This window comes from Pseudorca crassidens, chromosome 6 (assembly GCF_039906515.1).
Source record: "Pseudorca crassidens isolate mPseCra1 chromosome 6, mPseCra1.hap1, whole genome shotgun sequence".
Lineage (NCBI taxonomy): Eukaryota > Metazoa > Chordata > Mammalia > Artiodactyla > Delphinidae > Pseudorca > Pseudorca crassidens.
In genome coordinates this window covers 45,626,318-45,650,947 of record NC_090301.1, presented here as the reverse complement: position 1 = coordinate 45,650,947, position 24,630 = coordinate 45,626,318, and the positions used below count along the sequence as shown (strand labels likewise).

The window sequence follows — 24,630 nt, the reverse complement described above, 5'->3', positions numbered from 1 at the left end:
CCACACGCAGCAACGAAGACCCAGCACAGCCAAAAATAAATAAATAAAATAAATTAATTAAAAAAAAAAACCTAGGTTAAAAATATCAAATGTCAGCTAATAATATTCTTTTATTTTTAGAACGTCAGTAAAATTATTCTAATAATAATTACAGAGGTTATATTCTTTGTGAAAAATAAAATAATGAACATATTTGGAATTAAAACTGGTGGCATTTTAAATTTATATATAAATGTCAAAATTAATTTTCTTCCTTTTGATGTTTTTGAATAAAATATAGAGACCTCATAAATAAATACAATTTTCTGTTTATAAAGTAATGTAGCTTCTTTTTGTTGTTATCTTGATCTTTGTTTATGATGTTTAGTCACCTCTGGTAAATGGAGTTAAAGCACTTGAGTCCTTAGGTCATACATAAAATCATTAACATTAATTATTAGCCACATTCTGGGCTTTTATAAAATGAAGAGTGAAGGAATTAATAAAATTGTGATTGTATATGACCACTGTGCTTTCTAAATAAAAAGATACTTGGATGTTATATTTGTAAAAATAATACAAAAGACGCTTTCCAAGAAACTTTTGTTTTCAGAGAAAGTATGTAAAGTACCTGGGAACCTTTTTTTGTATTACTTTGGAAACTAGGTAAATGCCGAGGTTCTTTGCAGAAAATAGGATAGACCGGACAGCTTGGGTCTGAATATCCCAAGAGATTCCTCAAGAAACCCACTGCCCCTATTGTGTTGCAGCTGGCCTGATTTTCCTGTTTATTTTATCTCCTGATTCTTGAAGGCTTCTGAATGTTCATCATCTGATCTAAAGCTACATACATCACATTGCAGACATTAAATGGTAACTCTCTAAGGCATTTTAATCAACGTTAAACACAATGGCTGCCATTTCACCATAAGAAAAACAAATGTAATAGTTGCAACTCTAGAACATAAGGAGTGAAGCAAATATGAAGTTAAAATGAAGTATTTCTCACTTAGAACAGTATTTTATCAGTTTATATTCTTAGAAGTTTAGGTTACAAACTGGGATACAGTTCTTTGAAAGACTCTTTTGTTAAAAAACAATTTTATAAAAGATCTTAAACTAAAAAATATGTGAACTTCTAATTTTAATTGTATCTGAGAATGAAATTCAAAATATATCAGAGTAATAGTTCTAATCACATGTATACTTTCTCCCAGTAAGTCAGTTGAACATGTTTTCTTCTCCAAAAGATAGCTCTAGAAAGATTTTTAAAAATCCGCTGTGGCATTCCATTTTTTCTCCTAGCGCCACACCAGTTTCTGGCATCCTTACCCCCCTTTCTAGTTCTACTTAGGCCTTACCTCTGGCACAGACCATTGCAGTACACCCTTAGCTGATTTCCCTACCTTGTAAACTCTCCTTATTCAAATTATCCTCTTCTCTGCTGCCAGATTAATACTGGTAAAACACATTTTCCTTGATCAATATCCAATATCGGTATCTGTCAAACTATTTTTTCTACCCTAAATTTAATTGGAAAAGCTGGCTCCTCCGTTAAACCAGCCATGATTGATTTCTGCCGTCATTGAACTTCTAGCTCATAGATACATGGCCGTTTTCCATGACCACATTGTGTCATAGTGATTTTTGTGTATGCCATATTCTTTTCAGGTGTAAGCACATCAGCACATAACTGAGCTGCTGTGCTGGAAAATGCCCAGCTCAGTGCTTGTTCCATCAAAAGCAGTCAATACATTTTTATTGAAATTCTAAGGTTGTGTATTCTAGATCAGCAGGATATAGACAGGTTCTACAAAAATAATCTGTATCTTTCTACCTAAAACTGAGTTTATCTTACAAAAAAAATTTTTTTATTAAAGAATCTTTTCTAACAAACAGTCAATTTTGAATAAATAGAATTGTAAGAATACGAAGGAATTCCCAAAACAGATTCCAACTGATTGTCACCTGCTGTTTTTTTTAATGTTAATATCCTCATCATTTTGTCAAATTTGTAATGAATAACTTTCTAATGATCAAAGAGGAACAGGTTTCTACTTCATGCAGAGACAGAACGTCGAGTCTCTTAATATTATTATTTATGGATCCCACGCCCTGTATTGTTTCTCACTTTGGTTGGTGCCTAATCCTTGAAGTCGATTCCACTCCACCTTATCTCAGTTCTAAGGTTCCCTCCTCAGGTTGCTAACTCTGTCTTGCCATCCATCCAGGTCCCTCGATGAATGAAAATCAAAAACAAAAATAACTTAAAAAACAAATTAAGAATTGTTAAAAAGACATTAAAAGCAGACAAGGAAGACATAGGATGTGTTTCATAGTGAATAATTGGGAGAGTAATTCAAAGACAATAAATACGAGGGGACTCGAGAGGCTCATTTACAAGTAGCTAAAGCAAGGGCTGTGTTTATCCACTCTACTAGAAGACTGTATACCAAATGTTTTAGCAGTCATTAACTTTGATTAAAAAATAAATATAGTAATTTTGAGAGACAGAAGATTAGCAGTGCAAGAAGTGTGTTTCAGGCCTCTGCATAATTCTTTTAACTTCCTACCATAGACTCCTCTCCAGGTCTGTCATGATCCCGGATTAGTGCACATTAGTGCCCACTACCATTTTTTAACAGAAGTCTCATTTTCAAGACGTTTAAGTTGGTATGGTTTGGCACGACCAAGCATATTTTCATTTTATTCATGTCTATTCTTCTACTATTTTTTCCATTTTAAATTTATTACTAATCCTACAAATTGAAACAAGTTTCTTAACCTCCTGATGGGGAAAGGCAGTAAAACAAAACTTAACATGTCATGTAATTTTAAGATTTAATTCAGCATCTGTTGCAAGGAAGGGTCATTTAAGATCTTTATGATTGTTTATGATTATAGATTTACATGGAGTAGACATTATTGGCTGCATATCCTCAAACAGCCTCCCATCCTTTCTTATGGATGAACCAACCTAGAAGCTAAAATTTCTGATATTTACTTTCCTGTGCTTGGTTACAAGTGTGTTCTAGTCGTGAGAACCAATTCTCTTTAGAAGCTTCTAGAAAGTTTGTGGGGATTTTTTCCTAGGAGAAAATGAAATACTCTTCTAGCTACATTTGTGTGTTTTTAGGTAAATAGGGGCAGTCATTTTGTGACTGTGAAGGAATAACCTAAGACAAAAGCCAACATGCTGAGGATGAGAGAGCAGAAGAATTGAAAGCACTAGGGTCTTTGATGACATCTATGTGTTTGTATTTACCAACCTGGGAAACATTGCCTTCAGATTTCTTGTTAATGTGAGATGATAAGCCCCTATTATGCAAGCCACTTTTAGTCAGTCTGTTACTTGCATTCTCAAAGCATCCTAAGTAAGACAAACTGAGTCCAAGTTTGGCAACTCTAAGATGGCAGCATACAAACGTGCGTAGGAAACAGTATTTCTAACTTCCTAGATTCTGAGTTCAGCCTTGTTTCCTGGGTTTTTTTGTTTGGATTCTGCTGTTCTGACTGGGTGTAGGTGACTTGTCTGTCCTTCTCTGCCACAAGTGACTTGTGTGGTCTAAATCTTTTCAGTATTTGTGCTTGTTATTTCCTCTAGGATCCTCTCATCCCACTACATGATAACTAGACAAGATTTTAAAGCATTAAATTTCAATTTATATGCAAAGAAAGTTTTTTTGAACTTGTGTAAGTAAAGCATGATTTTACTTAATGATGTATTGGTATTTCTTGCTAGATGTCTAACAGCTTTGGGAATAAGAGTTGCTCTGGCACTGTCATTGTACACAGTGGTAATTTAGAAGGAATCTGCTTTATAATAATAAATCCAAGGTGAGAATCAGCCCTATATAGTAGGAAGTTTAAACATGTCCGTAAGAGTCACATCAACTTACCATAGAATTCTGACTCTGCCACTTTGATTGACATATAGATTTGGGTAAATTATTTTGCTACATTAGTCCAGATGTGGACATGTTGAATTGCTACCACTCTGAGAATGTTATTTTGAGAAGTAAATGAGATGCTATATTTAAAGCACTAGTCATTGCCAGGCACACACTAGATGCCAAATATATGGTATATAAACTCTTCAGAGCTCCCTGAAAATGAGACTGAGGTGAGAATTTTAGTTACTCTGTTAACCCATTGATTCTGTTTATTCCATACCCATAGACTGTATGACCCTCTACACGTGTCTTGCTGTCTTACCATTGATCATAAGACATCCTTGGGAGACAGAATTTAAATCCATTTCTTTCAGTGTAAGACATAACATAAAGTTATGACAATTACTAAAGTAATTGACTTTACTATAGGAATACAGAGTTCATGCAGGTTAAAGCAAAAATCAGATACCCAGATTGAACACATAATTGGAAACATCAGAGCATGTAGTCTGTGTCAAGTCAAGAAATAAGAGGTTAAGTCAGAGAGATATGGTTTGGATTCTGAGATAGTGGAATTTCTCAGATATTTTGATCTCATAGTGGTGAAAGAGAAAATTATGAGCACCCTAGAAGATCTGTGATAAAAAGTTTAGATAGATGTTTGATAGCGTGTGTGAAGTAGCACTGCTAATTATAACTTATCTAGTTTTAAGAAATATCTGTATAACTCTTCGACCTACATTATTACAATCACTCAGGACCTATATTCTTTTCTTCCTTTGCAACCCCAATTTTAGTTCCACTATACCATAAAAAAAAACTGTTTCTCACATCAGTAAAAAATGAATAAATTAAAAACAGAAATATTTTATGTAATAAATATATCTCCTGTCTACCTTCCAGACAAAGATATGTTCTTTCATATGGTATTTGTAATAGAGTGTAAAAGTCTCCTGAACTTGCCATTATAAGACCCAGGGTTAGATATTTAATGTGTCTCTTACCAGCTGTTTGATCTGGGGAATTTTTTTTTTTTTTTTTTTTTTTTTTTGCGGTACGTGGGCCTCTTACTCTTGTGGCCTCTCCCGCTGCGGAGCACAGGCTCCGGACACGCAGGCTCAGCGGCCATGGCTCACGGGCCCAGCCGCTCCACGGCATGTGGGATCTTCCCAGACCGGGGCACGATCCCGTGTCCTCTGCATCGGCAGGCGGACTCTCAACCACTGCGCCACCAGGGAAGCCCTGATCTGGGGAATATTTAAAACCTACATGGATCTCCGCATATTCATGTATAAATAGTATTACCTGCTTCAGACAATGGCTGTATTAAACAAGAACATATGTGAAAGCACCTAGTTATACAGAGCCTGACACAAAATAGGCGCACAGTAGATGTTTAGTGAATCACACATTATTCTTAAATTTAGTGTTTATCATGTCTCACCTTTGTTTTCCCCAGCCTTGCAGAGAAACAGAATATTTATCCTGTAAAAATATGTTAGCCCTTATAGTAACTCTGCTTTCATTTATCTCATCATATAGTAAAGTTAACCTCAGGGGTAGGAAATTTCTTTTACTATTTTCTCTTCTTCCTTCGTCCATAAGTTTTCTCTGTATTCCTGTCCACCCCCCATTGAATCTCTGTCTGTGAGCTTCAGCTTTGGCCTGCCTCCCCATATGTCTATGTATTTTTCTTGCTAAAGAAATTGTGTGGAATGAATACTAATTGGGTAGTAAATATACTTCTAGTAACAGCATTATGGAACTCAACATATAACAGTATGAGAATACAGATGGCTTGAGCATTGTGAGATATCATCGCTTCCGTGGGTTCGTGTGTGTAGTGCAGGGTATGCAGCACAACGATAAAGCTGGAAAATTAAAATGGATATTTCTGCTATAGGTCTACCAAATGAGAATGCATTTCTGCTAATGCAAAGGATTGCAAAGCAATTGCCATCGCTACTCTAGGATTCAGAGTCTTGGAATCATGCCTGGAAATAATGCATTGGAAGGGTTATATGAGACTATGACCAAAATGAATTATCGCCACATTATTGGCAAATTCAGTGAGAAATTGGTTTTGTTTGAACTTTAAAGGAAGTATAGCAGTAGTTCAGATGGCCTCTATAGAGTGTCTTTTTTTCATTCATTCAGGTATTTAGAAAGTTGTTCTGTCTCTGATTCACTTTCCTTCCCTTCTTCTTTCCTAATAGTATACATTTAGATTTCAGCTAATTCAATTTCTCTAAATCTAACCAATGTTGCAATATGTACGGTTTACATATGCAAATTGATGATTACCTAAAATAATATTAATAATGTATATAATATGAAAAAAACACTGAAAATATGTATTACATTATCATTAATACCATTAATAAAGATATTTTAGTGTTCTTGCACTATATTTCTGGCATCATACCAGGTGATTTAGAATTTCCAGAATATGACAAAAATAATTCTGTTTTCAATAGATAAAGTAGAAACTTTCAGATTCAGATTTATTTGTTATCAAATTACTGTTTTTAATCTTAATATTTAAAATATGTAATTGTTTATTGGTTTATGATGAATAATATTCAAGCATTAAGTACATACATATAGTATGTACATAATACAGTTAAATTACACATAGTTATACTATATTTTTGATCAATTTCTAGTTAGTATTTTGAATCAGAAGAATAATTGTGATATGGAATAACTAGATAGAAGAAACTAGTTGACCATGCAAATTTTGTAGTGACTCTCTAATATTAAAAAAGCAGTGTTTGTTTAATCACTATATAAATATATACATTATCTAAATTATCTAAATATCTAAATATATACATTATCTACATATATGCAATTATATATTTTTTCTCAATTGCAAAAATCAGTGCATCTGTGGACTAAGATGTATCACTATCATTTTCTTTAACTCTCTTCAATTTAGAATGTTTTACTTAATATAAAAGAAATAGAAGGTATGAGAACATGAGATTTCTTTTCTAATGGAAAGATATTTTCTGTTTAGTAGGTATATTTGGACTTATTAAACTTTCAGAAGGAATTGTTCTTCCATAATCCAAACCCAGCAGAAGCAAGGGTAGAATTCCTCCATGTTTCGGGAGCTCCAACTTCACTATTCAAAAAGATTTCCAATTCAGTCTGAAGCTCCATCTGTCTCACAGCTGAAGATCATTAAGCTTCAGCAACATTCCCCTCTCTCAGTTCCTGATTTCTCCCAAGCAAGGACGAGGTTTTACCTTTCCTTGTAGCAAATCACTCAGTTAGTAAATGAGTATATGCACTCATTTAAACTGCGAAATGCAGTGACTCTTTTTAGCTTAAAACAAAAGCAGCACTAGTGTCTTAACTACTGACCTTATATTTTGGTTAATGATTTCTGAATTTAAATTTTTTTAAGAACTAGTTTTCTACTGATTTTTTTCTAACAGTTTATGATCTAAAAAACATACATTGCAAAGGAAAGACACATTGTTGTTTTACTTTACCTGGCCATCATTGGCATAGAAGTGATCAAAGACATTCACAACAATTCAGTCACTTTGTTGGACTGCTGAGTGAGCACATTTGTGTAATATTAAGGGAATGAGTTGGGCTGCATATTGTCACATACGGTTTGCATTATGAGAACAGAATGTTAATATATAAAAAAAAAAAAAGCACTGGTGAACATGAGAAAACTCCAGATTTGTTTCTCTGTGAAAGGACGTTTTGATTTCACCTCCACCAAGACAGGACTTCTTTGTAACGGTGTATATACTGCATTTTTATCATTAAGTAATGATTATCTGCTTATGATTCTGTTAGATGAGTTAAGTGGATAAATTCCAGCACTTAAAATGTGCTTATACTTTGCCAATATTTCCATAATTAAAAAAATGCTTATTTTAATTTAGGCTTCTTATTCTCCATATTAATATTATTCTCAATATTAATACCATAACTGAAAGCACAATGTTTGTAAAGTGTTCTTTGCTCTACACTTTGTAAAGAAGTTCACTGGGAAATGTACATCTTACCTCTCTTCTCAGTTATTTTTTTATCTTTGATATCCCTTCTAGGGTGTACTAGGAGAAAGAGGAATAAAATTTAAATTGCATCAAGGCATTTCAAATGCACTGAAGCACTTGGTTTCTATGCAAGATAGAAATGTATGTCATAACATACAGTAAATTAAAGTTTTAATCTAAAAGCAAAGATGGATGGACCTCAATTTATGCTTTTAAATATTATGTTTAGAATACAATATTTCTCTAATGAGTAGAGTAAATTTAAAAAAAATAAAGATGTGTAGAATTAAGATGAATGTTTTTGTAATTATTTGAGTATTTTTATAATTTTGGACCATTAAAAGTAAGTATACACACTACAATATTTAATATATTCTAATACTCACATTTAGCTTTCTAAATAAAAGAAGGCTATGGACCAACCATTCTTGTTATTCCCAGACAAACTTGTTCTCTGTCTGGTTGTCACTAAATCTGAAGCTTAGGCTTTCGTGACTCCTCTTTTTATATGTTAAGAATAACAAAAGGAAAGCAAGCACCAAATGCAGAAGCAAGTGTGTGTTTCTGCAGAGAAATCGCAAAATCAGGAGGCTTTTCACCTCCAGGTCACTGGACTGAAAGCAGAGCTAGCTGACCAGGTTGTGCCTGACAGCAGTTTTATGATACAAGAATGCAAAATAAGGAGATGAACTCACATCACATGGTTCAAGTCTCCTTGTTAGATATTAAAAATGCCAAGGACTAGAAAGAGACTGTTTTTCCCTAACATATTTATAAACTTTTCAAACCCACCTTGCTTAAAAGTATTTTCTCATTTTATCTTCTGCAGTTCTCACCAACTAAGATTTTTATAGTCCAACTCCGAACTCTTCTACGCATAAGTAGATCAAGAGGCTGAAACAAACACACAAAAACTCACATGCTGATTAGTCTGACTTTATGTTTAGACTGAAGTCCTCATCAGGTCATTACAAAAGCCCAGAAATTCAACTGCTTTGTCTCTTCAATTTGCTCTTTTCTTCGAGATGACTATTTTCTGACCCCTCTTCTCCTCTTCTTTTCCCTTCTTTAATCCTTACATCCCTTCATCTTCCTCACTCAGAGGTAAGAACCTGCTTTTTATTTAACTGATAAAATACATGCAATTAGATGAGAAATTCCATATTTTTCTCACCACTAAATCTACTGAACTACCAAGGATTTTTATATGTTCCAATGACTCAGCCTTCCTTTCTGTTATGAGTGAACTACCTCTCCTTTTATCTAAGGACAGTCACTTCATTTGTGGATTCAACCATATTCCTTTATGAATGCCTGTTCAAGGAATTTGTTCCTGCATTTATCCCTTCTCTTTTCTGTATCATCAATTTTCTCCCGTTAAAGATACGTTCCCATCAGCCTAAATACACATGCAGTAGTACCCAATTAATATCTATTCCTTGAGTTCGTCACCCTTAAGTCCTGCCTTATTTCTTGCTTCCCTTTATAGAAGAATTCCATGAGTTTCTCCACTTGCTTTCTCTGCTCCCTCACTTCTTCTCTCATGAACCAACACCAATCAAGCTGTCTTAGCCCCTTCACCCCTGAAACTACAATGCAAAAGTCACTGATAGTCTCCATGTTGTGAAACTGATAGCCATTTCTCAGATTTCCCCTTTGTAGACATGTCAGTATTATTTAATCTTCTCTTAATGAAAATTTCTTCATTTGGATGCCAGAAATGCACAATTTCTTGGTTTTCATTTGACTTCAGGGGCTGTTTCTTAACCATCTCCCAGCTTAATCTTATTCTGCCTAATTTATAAAATCTGGCATGCCTGTGGGCTCAATTATCATTTCTCCATTTGTACACACTTCCTAGCTGACCTCATCATCTATAAACTGGTTACTTCACAAATTATATTTCTACTCCTACCCTGCCTGCCAGTCCCAGACTCCTATATCTAACCATTCACTCAGCTTCTTAGATGTCTAATAGATACCTCAGAACTAACATATCTGAAACAAGTCTTGAATTCCATTTTCCAACCTTTGTTTCCGCAAGTGTCCCTTTCTCAATAAATGTACTATGATTTACTCATCTAAAAAGAGAAAAGAAAGTTGTCCTTGAATTCCCTTTCTCTTACTTTCTATATCCATCCATCAATTAGACTGGCTAGCTCTCTCTTTGAAATATAAATTAAAAAATATTGCAAAGGGTCTGAAGACATGACACAGTGGAAAAAGTAACCAGAATTTCAAGAACTTTGTGGCAAAAGTTAAAAGAGAAATCTATAACTAATGATTTCCATCTCTTGGTGGAATGAGGATGTTAATGATGCTCAAGAATTAGAAAGAACTAGGATTAAAGTAGAACAAAGAACACAAGTGTAGGGAGTGGGAAGATGTTCCTGTTCCTCTGAGATAAGAGAGAAGATGAAGAGAATAGGCAGAGATTGATGTCTGGGTATTTGGATCTCAACCTTAAAGTGGGTAATCACCATTGCCCAATTGACTAATGGAGACAGAAAAAATTGAGGGGGTATGAACGGGCTGACATCAATCATCTCAGCCCAGTCTAGATGCCTCCGTTGTATGGAAGATAATTTTTTCCAATCTTAAATGAGCTTCAGCATTTTCCTGTACTGAAGGGCAGGGGTGCTGACGTCACCCCATAAATGTACCACAAGACTCCATGTACCCTGGGTGACTGAATAAAGAAAAATGGCATGGTAATGCCAGCCTTATACCAAGATTTATATATTGATAGCAGGTGCAAGGTATTGAAATAATCATACTCCTTAGGGCTGTTCAAAGTCACTGTCTTTCCTCTGATTTGTTACCTTTTATGCACATTTTTTATCCCTTTCCCCCTCTTCAGCATACTCAGTTGTTTCATGTACATATTTTTTTGTTTGTATTTATTCTTTTAAAATTGGTATTGTTTTGTATATAAGCATTGTTTAATTTGGGGATTATCTGGTTCACCGTCTTGTTTGTTGTAATCAGCATTGTTTCTAAGATCCACTCATTTTGTTATGCACACATTTAATCATCATTTTCAATTGACCATTCTACAGAGTACTCCTTGATGTACCCCTGCCACATTTTGCCTGTCTCTTCTACTGGTGATAGACAATCAGAATGCCTCCAGCCCCTTACCACCTCAAACATTAATGAGATTTCTCACAGAAGTCCTTTGTGGACCTGTGAGAATTTCTTTGGGATGAATACTCAGGAACAGAGTTTCTGAGTTATAGGGTATGTGAACATTAAATTTGTTTAAGCACTATAGATTGTTCTTCAAATGAGCCACGCTATTTATAAATTGTCCCTATTAGTGCCTGAAGGTTACTATATCCTAGTTTTCTTCAACTCTCCTTGCATGTTAGAATTACCAGGAGGGTTCTTTAAAAATATTCAAGTCAGGAGCCTATATTCTGATTGATATAGACAGAGTGAATTTTTGACATGTAATAGTTTTTAATCTTCCCAGGTGATTCTAATGAGCATGTAAATATGAGAACCATTGTTATAACCTCTCAAAATCACCAATACTTGGCATTATACAATTTTCTAACTTTGCCAATCAAATTAATATAAAGTAATATGGTTTAAATTTGAATTTTGGTGATTACTAATAAGTTTGAGCATCCGTTTATATGCTTCTTAGCCTTTTGGGTTGTTCAACAAATTGATAGTTCTTATTGTTTGTCCATTTTTGTGGGGAGCAGTCACTGACTTTTTAAAATTGATTTTTAGGAAAGCCTTTTTATATTTTAGATATTAGTTATTATCAGATTTAGAGAGAGAACATATCTTTTCTCAGAATTGTCATTTGTTGATTACCTCTTTCATGGTTACCTTTTCTGAAATTAAATCTTTAATTATGATGTAATCAAATTTATTTCTATTTTTGCATTTTTTTTTCAAGAAATTCTTTTCTTGCTCTAGGTCAAAATGATATTCTTTTTGTATTTTCTTATATTTTATAGGCTTTTTTTCTTACTCATAAAGTTATTAATGCATTTGGATCCCAACTTTGTGTAGTGTTAGGGATAAAATGTTTTTTCCCCCCCTCCATATGAGCCAAATTTCTGAATACCATCTGTTAAAGAGCATATCCTTGGATTTATGATGTCCTCTTAATCATATATTAAGATTCTACCCTTAATCAGAATTAAGATCCCATCTTTCAGGGATATTTATGAACTCTTTATTCCAATCCACTTCTTGGATTTCCTGCCAATGTTATTACTGTTTTTATTACAATAATTTTACAATATATATGTTTTTATATCACTTAGGATTTCTTTTTAAACTTTTTTAAAGGGTAATTTAATTATTTCTAAACATTTATTATATCATATAAATATTAGAAGAAGTTTAGACAGATGCTAAAACATATGGAGGAAATTTTATGTGGACATTTATATGGAAGAATAAATAATTTTAGAATAAGTTTACAGTAAATTACTCTCTTTTATATGCAATGCATTTTCACAAGTTACTAAATCCAGTTGGAAATTTTGATTATATGTTTTGGATATATAAATTATTTGGGAAATAATTGATATTTTTATAACATTAAGTTATGTTGCTCAGAGCAAGAAATATATCCATTTGTGTAAATTATCTTTGTTTATATACAAGTTTAAACTGTTTTCTCCATAGAAATTGTAAGAATTTTTTATATTAATTTCCAAGATACTTTATAGTTTTATTCCTATAGTGAATAATATTTCATTTTTGATCATGCTAGCTATTATAGGTATAGAGTAATACTGTTCATTTTTATAAGTTGATTTTGTATATGGCAATTTTGCTGAACTCTCAGTATTAATTCTAATAGGTATTCTGCAGACTTTAAAAGATGGGTAGTCATATCATCTGTAATTAATATTAGTTTTTTCTCATCCCTTCCATTCATCACACTCATATCTTTTTCTTTCCTGCTATGGCAGGAGCAAGTACCTTTGGTACCATGGTACAAGGTTTATTTTGCTCCCAGGCTTAAAAGTATCTTAATATTCTCCATTAAGTGTGATAAATGGTGAAGATTACCAAGTGAAGAAGATTGTCATCCTTTCTAGTTTGTTAAGGGATACTTTTTTTCTTTTTAATTCTGTAAAAGTTTTTTCAAACTGAAAAAAGTTTATTGTGCATTTATTGAGTTAATTACATCTTTTCTCAATCAGCCTGTTAATGTGCTTAATTATATTGGCAAATTTTCTTATATTGAACAATCCTTGCATCCTTGGCATAAACCTCATATTATCATGATTATTATATTTCTTTATTTTTTTAAATTTTATTTATTTATTTTTTTGATGTGAGTGGACCATTTTTAAAGTCTTTATTGAACTTGTTACAATATTGCTTCCGTTTTATGTTTCGGTTTTTTGACCATGAGGCATGTGTGATCTTAGCTCCCGGACCAGGGATCAAACCTGCTCCCCTTGCATTGGAAGGCAAAGTCTTCACCACTGGACTGCCAGGGAAGTCCCACATGCTTATTTTAAATACACTATCTCACAGTAGCTGTGAAGAGTTGAATTGTGTCCTATCAAAATTCATATGTTGAAATCCTAACCCCCCATTACCTCAGAATACTAAAAAAGTATGTTTTCAGTGGTAATAACTCTGAGGCATTGTTTGTCTTCAATGTAGTTATTACTCCCTCACATTATATTATATTATAGTTACTCCATATAACATTCATAGTTCAAAGTTCTTTTCTTTCAGTATACCTTGAAAATATTGCTTACTTGTCTTTTTTGCGTCCTTTGTTACTGTTATGAAGTTTATTATTAATTTGGCTGCCTGCATGTATTGTATATTTTGTCTTGCATTTACTATTCTAAATTTTAGGATAGTCTAAATATGTAAATAGTATAATATGCTTAAGTAAATAGTATAATATGCTTAAGTCTGAAACTTTCAATTTGACATTTTTCATAATCAATTTTAATTCTGTGAAAATCCACTTCATAATTTTTTTTAACTATCTTTTTTCTCTCTTTTTATTTTTCTTTCTGGTATTCCCAGGATCTAGATTTTGGCACTTTTATTTCTATCCTCTAACTCTCTCAGTATTTCTTTGATATATCTCTTCAGTCTTTTCATAGTCCCCTAGGAGGGTTTCTCCATTTAATCTTTGTGCTCAGTAATTCATCTATAAATTTTACCTATTTTGCAACTTAGTCCATTTTTATGGCTTTTTACAATTTCAGGCATTATGCTTTCATACTGATATTTTCCATTTGGTTCACTTATTAATGACTTCTTACTCTTTTCTCACTTACAAATATTTCCTCCTTTGTCCTTAGGTAGATACTATCTCCATTTCCTTCTATTCTTAGAATTTTGTTTCTATGAAAAGTTTAACCTAGATAAAGAATATTTGCCTTATTAGAGTAAATTTTTTCTTCATGTTTTTGATATTGGAACAATCACAGTGTTTGCTGGACTCCAGTCTGAAAATATATGTGGCTTTATCAAATTATTCATTAATTTATATTGTTTCAGCAAATATATTATTTCAATAGATTTCTTCCTGTTTAACAAAGGAAATAGTTCTTTTGTCAGAGAATCATCATGGCTATTATCATTATAAGCTTGTTTATAATGTTTTCTTTGATGAAAAAGTAAGTGCATTGTCTTTATTTGCATAATTTATCACAGTCCTGTACTATGTATGTAATAAGGTAAGATTGTAGCTTTGTTAATTGGATTACTAAACAATCTTAGAAATTTTCCTAACAAAATATCTTCAAATTAGTTGTACATTTTCAACAGATTTTGGGAGCTAAGATATATGTTTGTATTACGATAAAATGTATATTGTTTTAGAAAACAACTTGTTAATTCACTTTGTAATTAAACAGATATTTACTCTGGGTATGAACTAGATGCTGCTAGGGATGCAAAAATAACAAAATTTAAAAAACTAAGATACATTTACTTTTCTAGGATTGCAAAATGATTTTGCAATTCATTTGATGCTGAAATGAAAGCACCCATGAGTGCAAGAGAATGAGAGGGCTAGCTCCATTTGAGTGGATATATTCAAACGAAAGTTTGCAAATTAATTCAATGAGGTAGGTTGATGTTAGTTGCCAGAACTCCTTGTGAGTATGGTTAAATGGAGTGTCAAATAAAAAATAAATCCAGATTTAGATAAGGAGAGACCTTATTTGAAAATATTAGTGCAATAAGGGGAGTGGATGATTGTGGTAGGGAGAATATGCCAAGCATAGGATCATCTCAGGCATCTCAAAGGCTAGGCAGAAAAGGGCTTTTCTCTTATAAGGAGGAGTAACCAAGGCTGGAAAGAATGGGATGTGGGTGGGAAGGTAGGATGAGTGAGGATGGTACAACTGGGGACAATAGACCAGAGAATGTTTTACTGTGAGGTCAGCCTCTTCTTAGAGGAGACTATGAAGGAAGGGTTGAGGCTGCTAGGCTGAGAGTGGGTCAGAGGAGCCTGGGGGAAGGAGAGAAGCTTAGCTAAAGTTTGGTCAAATCAAGGTAGCAGGTCTTTTGTCCAGATTGGTCAGTGGCACAAACAGTTCAGCTAATCATTAATGAAGCAAAGAATGGGAATTTGGAGGGTCAAAGTCTGGCCTTGTCCTGGATAAACAGGGGAGTGCCCTAAATCTTATCTAAGTCTTGTAGGGAAGGGTGGTTCTTTGTAGCAAGCCATTTCCAGAACACAGAGGGATGGGGGATTTCCTTAACCTTTGTTATTTTCCAGGGTCGCAGGGCTAGGGTAAAGTTCAACATGGTCAAGATGGTGATGAAGGTAAAGAGATTTCTGAGGAGAAATGTTTTGGCAGCTAGATGGGAAAGGCTGGTTGAAAGCCCACAGGAAGGAAACCAGCAGATTTAAGATTGCCATAGTCCCACTAAAGTTAAAAATAGGAAGTTTTGATTGTAGTCACAGAGGCAGAATGCATTATTAACTGTGGTCAAAGCAGTATAGGAAGTTTTGATTGTAGTCACAGAGGCAGAATGCATTATTAACTGTGGTCAAAGCAGTATTGCGTGTAGGCAAGTGTAGTGCCTCTAAGAGTAACAGTAATGCCTCTAACAGTAAGGAAAGCATAATTTTCGAGTGGAGATATTTGGAGGCTCTGTTTTGGAGGATTAGATTTCCTGCCCATCAATTCCCTCCTAACTAAGCCACTAACATTGTGAGGTGCTCTAGATATCAGGTGAAAAGATGTGAGAAGTTTCTTCCAGGGCTGATTTAAGAACTGGTAAAAGGAATAATTTCCCTCTGTCTGTCTGTCTTAAAACAAAACTGTATAAAGTGATTAAAATGGCAAATCTATGCACATTTATAAATTCCTGATTGTTAGAACTTAATGTAAAGATAAAAACTGCTTACCATACAAAATGTCAAAAAAAAGATCATATTAAAGCAAGACATTTAAATGAAAAAAATCCTTTCAAGTGAAATACCCTAATAAAAGGAAGAAAATTTGAAACTGAAGTAAAAATTTTTATATTGTTGCTTTGTCTGTAGAGATCAACTGAATCTTAAAACAATATATATTTCACAAATTCTAGTCTTAAAATCCATTATCTTGAGTCCTAGACTATAATAGCATTAAATGAGCAGTCAAGCTGTTTTATTCTAGTCTTTCAAAGGAATTCAGACAGTTTTGCCAAAGATAATGTTACCTCAGTAATGGGATCCCACAAGTTCTCACTCACAGTTAGGATATGGATATCAAAGTGTTTGGTGAAATGACGAAAACAGCAGGTCTAAAAAGATAATTCTTTTGTGTACAATCAAAATAAAAAGGAGAGACAGTGTATTGTGAGTTTTAAAAAAAGAGGAGAATGTTCAGTAGAATTTGTACAAAGAACTTCAAAGTCTAACCTAAATAATGTTTGTTTCAATATTTTGTCTTTAAAAATATTTCTCTTAGCATAATTTATTTATTGTGATTATTTCATTTTAGAGAAAGGTAACTGACCTCCCATTAAGAACATAAGATAACCCAGGGAGAGAAATAGTTCATCGATCGTTGGTTGAAGTTCTCATGAAAAATCTCGATCTAGTTATTGAAATATACTGCTATAAGCCTGCCAAAGTATAGCTCAGAATTTTATAGACACTTGTGGAAGTATATTGGGATACTCATCATACCCCTGGGATTGCTCAGGTGGTTTGAGATTTCCGCTACATCTCCTTCCCTGGAGCTTTCTCTCTTTTGGTTGAAAGGGCACAACCTTATTCTGGAGGGGGTGAGTGGTGGCGGCACCACCAGGCTGATACTCAGTCCCTGCACGGAGTTCTGTGGTATCCCAGCTTTGCCATAATTATTGTCCGGATACTACTGCACAATGCTTAGCTCTGGAAATGACTTTTGAATATACTTCATTCAAATCCTCTTACAATAGAAAATGTTATTGTTAGAATAAAGTGGTTCAAATTTCATAGCTTTCAGTGTCAGTAAGAATAGGCTGTATGTGCCCATTTTTCTTTTTGATTCATTGTAGCCTTTATTTTGACTTCGCTCTTGGCATTGGAAGAAATTCAGGCCCTTTTTATTTTGTTGCATAGACCTGGTATTTCTGGACCTTATGTGTCAAGGTTTTCTCATATATAAGCCATTCTGAAGAGTTGGCCACATTATCAAGAGCTAAAGCTGTCCTTAGACCTTCCTCCCCTCCTAGTCAAGGGTGTTGCACAAGAGTCTAGGTGGGAGCCTCAGGGAGGGCCAGTGGATGGCTCCCAGAAGGCGATTAGCAGTGTGGCTAGGAGCCCTCTGCTCTAATCAGCATGTGCCACACGTGCTCTGCCCTACAACCTGAAACCCTTCCCCCCGCCTCACCTTTAGCCTTTGCCCATTTGGGAAGTGACTGTTCACATACACTCTGAAGCTGCCCCTCTGTACGAAACAGCCATTCCATGCTTCCTCCTCTCTCTTTCAGGGGTATCTACCTCTTTTATAGGGCTCCTCCCTATCCATGGAGCCCCATACCCAGTCTTGCCTACCTGTCAAAGATGATAAGTTCATTGAAGGCAGGGACCATGTGCTACTTATTTTTACTTTTCCACTCCTATAATGCTTGTCGAATAACGTGGTCTTGAAATGTATCTTTTGGAAGGGCGAAGGATTTTTTTATGAGTGTTAAGAGATACAGGTCAGTATTATGAAAATAACGATAAGCATTTATATCCCAAGTTAAGGAATTTCAGAAAATACTAATGCTGCTATTTCTTAGTAAATTATAAATGTATAGCCTCTTAAACACGTATCATGTGACTTCTCCTTCTGTGAAATGTCTCAGTTTGTGCACTGGTTAGTTTTCTTGGCTGCACTCAGTAATGATCTACAAAAGCAAAGAGCCCTTTGCAAATTACAGTCCTACAGTACAGTGAAGAAGAATATTATAAGATGTCTTACAATTGGGAGTTTTAAGCAGAGAACCTTTACAATAGACACTAATTAGATCCTTAAGAGTGTCAAAAATGAGCTGAGTTCTCCCAGGAGGATTTTGGAAGTTGCCTTTACCATGGCAAGCAATGAAGTTGCGATTGTTAGCAACTGCTTTAGAGTATTTAGCAACGTGGAGGAGTTAATGCAGGATCTAAAATTGTCTGACATCATGTCAGGATTACCTTCCTGGATTATATATTCAAAAAGCACACAAAAGTTTTGAGAGTAAGAAAATGCATCTTATATGCATTCACACGAGAAAGAACTTTTTTTTTAACTTCACCTAATTTACCATCCTGCAAAGAACTAAACCTAATGATTAGTCTTCATTATTTTAACATCATCTCTGATCTCTTAGTGAACAGGATTTTAAGGTGATGTATGACATATTAATGTGAACCATGTTTTAATCAATACTGAGGTTTTTTTTCTTTTAACCTTGAAAGAATTCAAGGAAAATGTGATATTAAATGTACTTATAAGGATAAAAATGAAATTCAAAGCCAGATGCTTTACAGCTTTTAATATTCATACCATATAGAGTTCCTTTAGTCATAACAGTGTGACAGTTTTTTAAAACAAGAGCTTGGACAGCAGGTTGCAAAGCAGGAAACTGCCATTCATTAAAAAGTCACCCTAAACTTCTTCTAAACTAAATTATAAATATCTGTGGATTTCCTTTGGTAAATAGTTTTCAAACTTGGATATGCTGGATTTATTTTAGAAAAATGATTGTTGGCTTCAAACTTGTTTTAAAATTAGGCCTAAAAAGGTTAAATTTATAGAGTAAATGAATACCAAGTGGCCTCATGGTGTTTTGTCAATGGGATTACTGATTTTTACTTAAAATATGGGATTAAAAGAATTCATCTAATGGCATCTGCTATTAATATTTATAATGTATTTAAAAATTTTTATTTGGAGATTTAAAACTCCCAATTGGCTTTAAACTTGGAGTGGTAATATTTCAATACATTATGAATAATTTATGAATTATGAGTTTTTTCCTTGATCACGTTTAAATATTCCATTTGTATTTTGAATATAGCCAGACTTACTTGCCTCTGGATCCTTAAGAAAGATAAAAGCAAAAATGTATATAGTTTTTTATAAAGAAATTCAAAATGGGCCTTAGGAAAAAAAAATCACTCTTACCGTTCCCCGTATATAATTAGATTATCTGTTTCTTCTTGATCAAGCTTTGATCTTTTGCATACTTTAAAGATGTTGCTCCTCTGTCTTCTAGTTTGCAGGGTTTCAGATGTGAAAACTGCTGCCATCCTAATCTTTGTTCCTCCGTACTTGTCTTTTTCTCTGGCTGCTTTTAAGATTTTCTCTTTGTTCTTAAAATTGAGCAATGATTATGATGTGTCATGGTGTTGTTTTCTTTTTGTTTCTCATATTTGGGGTTTAAGCTTGTTGAATCTCTGGGTTTATATTTTTCATCATTTGAAAAATTCTCAGCCTTTATTTCTTGAAATATTTTTCTCTCTCCTCTCCTTCAGGGACTATTGAACCACTTGAGGCTTTTCCATAATTCAGTGATCCTCTGTCTCTCCCTCCCTCCCTCCCTCCCTCCTTCCTTCCTTCCTTCCTCCTTTCCTCCTTCTCTTCCTTTCTCCCTTCCTCCCTTTCTCCCTCCCTCCCTTCCTTCCTTCCTCCTTTCCTCCTTCCCTTCCTTTCTCCCTCCCTCCCTCCCTCCGTTTCTTCCTTCCTGCCTGCCAGCTAGACTTTCCTATGTTGCATTATAATTTCTATGTCTGTGTCTTCAATTTCACTACTCTTTTATTCTGCAATGTCTTACCTGCCGTTAATCTCATATAGTATATTTTTTACTTTATACATTGTGGTTTTCATTTCTAGAAGTTCTATTTGGGTGTTTTTTTGTATCTATTTAATCTATCTCCTAGCTTCTTGAGCATATGGAACATATCTAAATGTCCTTGCCTACCACTACCATCATCCAGGTCATTTGTAGATCAGTCTTGATTAATTTTTCTTCCCATTGTGGATTGTATTTTTCTGCTTCTTTGCATGTGATATATATATATATATATATATATATATATATATATATATATATATATATATGGCCACCCCCACACACACACACACACATTTTATTGCATACCAAGTATTGTGAATTTTACCATGTTGGGTGCTAATTAACCTTAAAATCCTTTTGAGCATAGTTTGGGATATAGAGAAGTTACTTGGAAATAGTTTGATTCTTTTGGGTCTTGTTTTTAAAGATTTGTCAGGTGAGGCCAAAGCAGCATTTATTCTAGCCTTAATTTTTCCCCACTGATAAGATGAGACTCTTCTTAGTAATCAAACTGAAGTTCTGTGAATTCAAAATTTTCCTTCCTTGCTGTTTGTTCTTGTGTGAGCTACAGGCACTGTTCTCTCTAAATTTTGTGGGTGGCTCTATCCTCAGTCTTGGGTCATTATCATTACTCAGTTCGATTGTAAGAAGGATTTTTTACAGGTATCTTTAGTGCTTTCGGTAGAGTTCTTTCCTCTCCAGTGCTCTTGACTGCAAAATAGGCATCTTCATTTCACCACATTCTCAGCAATATCTCCAAAACTCAGGGAGATTGCTGGGGTTCAACTGAGTTGCACCTCCCTGGACCATAGTCTGGAAACCTTCTCCATGCATTAAGCCAGGGAAGTCATAGGGCTTACCTTATTTGTTTTTCGTCTCTCATGGATCACTGTCCTTTGTTGCCTGATGTCTAATGTCTTAACAGTCATTGTTTCATACCTCTTGTTTCATTTTTTAGGTGTTTCAGATGGTAAGAGAAATATAGCCTCTGTTACTCTGTCTTGGCCAGAAGCAAAAGTGTCTAAATAAATCTACATAGCTGAATTTAATATATGGAAAGGTGTCAACATAAATTTCTGAGGAAGGTTTGGATTATTTATTGAATGATAGTGGTTCTTTTTCATTGGGATATCAGTGTATGTTTTCATACCATATAGCACTGTTAATCTTAAAGAGTTTTATATTTTAAAAACAGGATTATAAAAAGTATAGCACATGCAAATACACACAGAGACACACAATATTCAATAGTCAATCCCGGGGAATGTGAAGTTGAATGAGTGTTGTCATATAACTGATGGCCATGTAAATTGTTACAACCCCTTTATGTTTAGTTAAAAAAAGAAAACCTAAATAGTAATACTTTATATCTAGTGATTTTTACTCTGGGATGCTATTTTATGGGAAAAATGAATAAAAGCTAATTTTTATGTAAATTATTCCCTTTGTATATATTTAGCTAAAATTTAGAAATAATAGTTGTTTAATGATAGGGCAATGATGCATGCATGTGTATATAGTCACCAAAACAATCTTTACGAAAAGTTTATCCAAACAGAAAGATTTATATTATATTGTAAATGGAAGTAAAATCCGTTTATATAGAACTTATATTTCTTAGCTTATTAATGTGTTAAGTTGATAATGACATATATCTTATTATGTCAACTGTAGAGTGCATTAAAACATGTATTTTTGTTGTTTTTAAATTTATTTATTTATTTAATTTATTTTTGGCTGCGTTGGGTCTTTCCTTTCTGCGTTCGTGCTTTCTCTAGTTGCGGAGAGCGGGGGTTGCTCTTCATTGTGGTGCGTGGGCTTCTCATTGTGTTGGCTTCTCTTGTTGTGGAGCACGGGCTCTAGGCACGCAGGCATCCATAGTTGTGGCTCGCGGGCTCTAGAGTGCAGGCTCAGGAGTTGTGGCGCACAGGCTTCATTGCTCCCCGGCATGTGGGAACTTTCCGGACCAGGGCTTGAACCCTTGTCCCCTGCATTGGCAGGCGGATTCTTAACCACTGCACCACCAGGGAAGCCCAAAACATGTATTGTTATACATTAAATAGGTGTAAGTATATTGAATGCCGACTTAGTGCCATGCACTGTACTATATACGTGGGCATAGAGAGGGGAAGTAAGATCTCTTTTACAAAGAAGTGTAGAGTGCCATAGGATCAAATAAATAGGCTAAAGAATGGTGTTTGGAAAGTGAAATTATTGGTTTTTAGTTACATTACAAGAATGGCTTATCTGATATTCATTGACATTTATATCTACATGTTTTGTGAGCAGGCAACAATCCTTCTGGTGTTTTAGAGTCATAGAATTGTACTGTTATTTTATATTCTTCTTATTTGGCCTACTGAACTTTATACAATTATTCTAAGGTTTATTACTTTCTGTCTATATGTCCCCAAAGAGTTTATATTATATTGTTCTTAATTTAAAAAGCACAATATTATTTAATTTCATGGATTTTAAAATTATATAGTATTAAATGCCATTATATTTTATGGTCTGCTATTGTTGAAAATGTCTACCTAAAAGTGATGAGATTTGGGTAGTGAAGAGGCATACTGAATTTGATCTTTTGATTAATAGACATCATGGTATTGGTCTCTTTATTCTTCCAGAGAAATTGAATCTTAACATTTGGATACATTATATTCCTTTTCTGCTAGTTTTTGATCTTCACTTATTCCTTGAGGATATGATCAATTAATAATCATGTCTGTTATGTTCTAGGTGAAGAGTAACTCTTGGGAGAATACAGAATATATTTTGTCCTTATTGTATTTCTTTGCATCTTGCAGAGTGCCTGGAACTGGAGATCAATAAATTATTTCTGAGTGAATGAATAAATTAATTGTAGAAAATGAAGTCATTTTAATTGTTTTATATATATATATAATAGTAATATCTTTCATACTATAGAAAATAAACCATGTTATATTGTTAATATACATGGAATAATTATCTTGGCATTCTAATTCTTAAAATGTATTCTCTACCTATCTTGTATTAATAGCATATATCATGAGAAGATGAGTAAAGTATGGGGTGAATAACAGATTGATATTATTGTGTCATTATCTAAGTCTACTAAACAGTACCTAGTAATATTTTATAATTCAGTTAACTATTTTAATTTTTCTTGGGAGTAGAAGTGCAAGGACAGAGATAGCAGTAATGTCACTGCAATAACAACTTTATGATAAAGATTAATTTCTCTGCTGTGCTTCAATTGCTATGTAGATTTATGGAGAGTGTACGGACTGAATGTTTGTGTCCCTTGCAAATTCATATGTTGAAGCCCTCTCCCCCAGAGTGCTGGTATTTGGAGATAGAGCCTTTAGGAGCTAATTAGGTTTAGATGAGGTCACAAAGGTGGGGCCCCAGTGATGGGATTAGTGTCCTCATGAGAACAAGAAGAGATAAGAGTGCCCTCTCTCTTTTCTGCCATGTGAGGAGACAGCCAGAAGGTGGCTGTTTACAAGCCAGGATGAAGGTCCTCATTAGAACCCTACCATGCTGGCACCCTAAAGTATGACTCTCAAACTTCCAGCCTCTAGAACTGTGAGGAATAAATTTCTGTTGTTTAAGCCACCCAGTTGATGGCAGTCTGAGCAAACCAAAATAAAAATTGTTACTGAGAAGCAGGGTGCTGCTGTAACAAACACCTAAAAATGTAGAAACAGGTTTGGAATTGGGTAATGGGGGGAAGCTAGAAGAGTTTTAAAGTGCATGCTAGAAGAAACCAAGAGTATTTTGAAGGGATTACTAAAGATGATTCTGGTGAGAGGAGAGCTGGAGAGGAAGTTTCCATCTTCTTAGAGAATACATAGATAATCATGAACAGAATGTTGTAGAAATCTGAATGGTAAAGGCCATTCTGATAAGGTCTCGGAAAAGTGGAACATGTTTTTTGAACAACGGTGAAAAGGTGATCATTGTAATAAAGTGGCAAAAAACTTGGCCAACTTGTATTTGTGTTCTAGTGTTTTGTGGAGGGTAAAACTTGCAATCTATAAAATTGGATGTTAGCTGAGGGGATTTCTAAGCAAAATGTTGAAGGAGGGGCTTGGTTCCTTCTAATTGATTATAGTAAAATGTGAGAAGGAAATGAATTTGTTAAGCAGAAAGTAATCAGTACTTAAAAGATTTGGAAAATTCTCAGCCAATCCATATAGCAGAGAACACCAAAGGTATGGCCAAATAGCCCTTTGATGAGATTAGTATCTATGTGAATTGCAGACCTAATCAGCTACTCTAGCAAAACATTGCCAGTTTCAACTGAAGAAGAGGGAGATGGGATGAAATGAAGAACAGCTTTTGGATTTCTTAGATCCCACAGGAAAGAACCATACAGCTATTTGGCTGTGAATGTGCACTATTCTTCAAGACTAAGAATGAATGATCCTGAATGTGACTCGGAGATCATCAAGGCTCCCTCCTTGGCTTCAGGGGTGGGGAAT

The 24,630-nt window shown here is 34.3% G+C and overlaps 1 protein-coding gene across 13 annotated transcripts in view; it reads left to right on the top strand.

The window, feature by feature from the left end:
* GULP1 (GULP PTB domain containing engulfment adaptor 1) overlaps positions 1-24,630 on the top strand; it is a 266,982-nt gene that overhangs the window by 136,478 nt on the left and 105,874 nt on the right. The window lies entirely within an intron of this gene.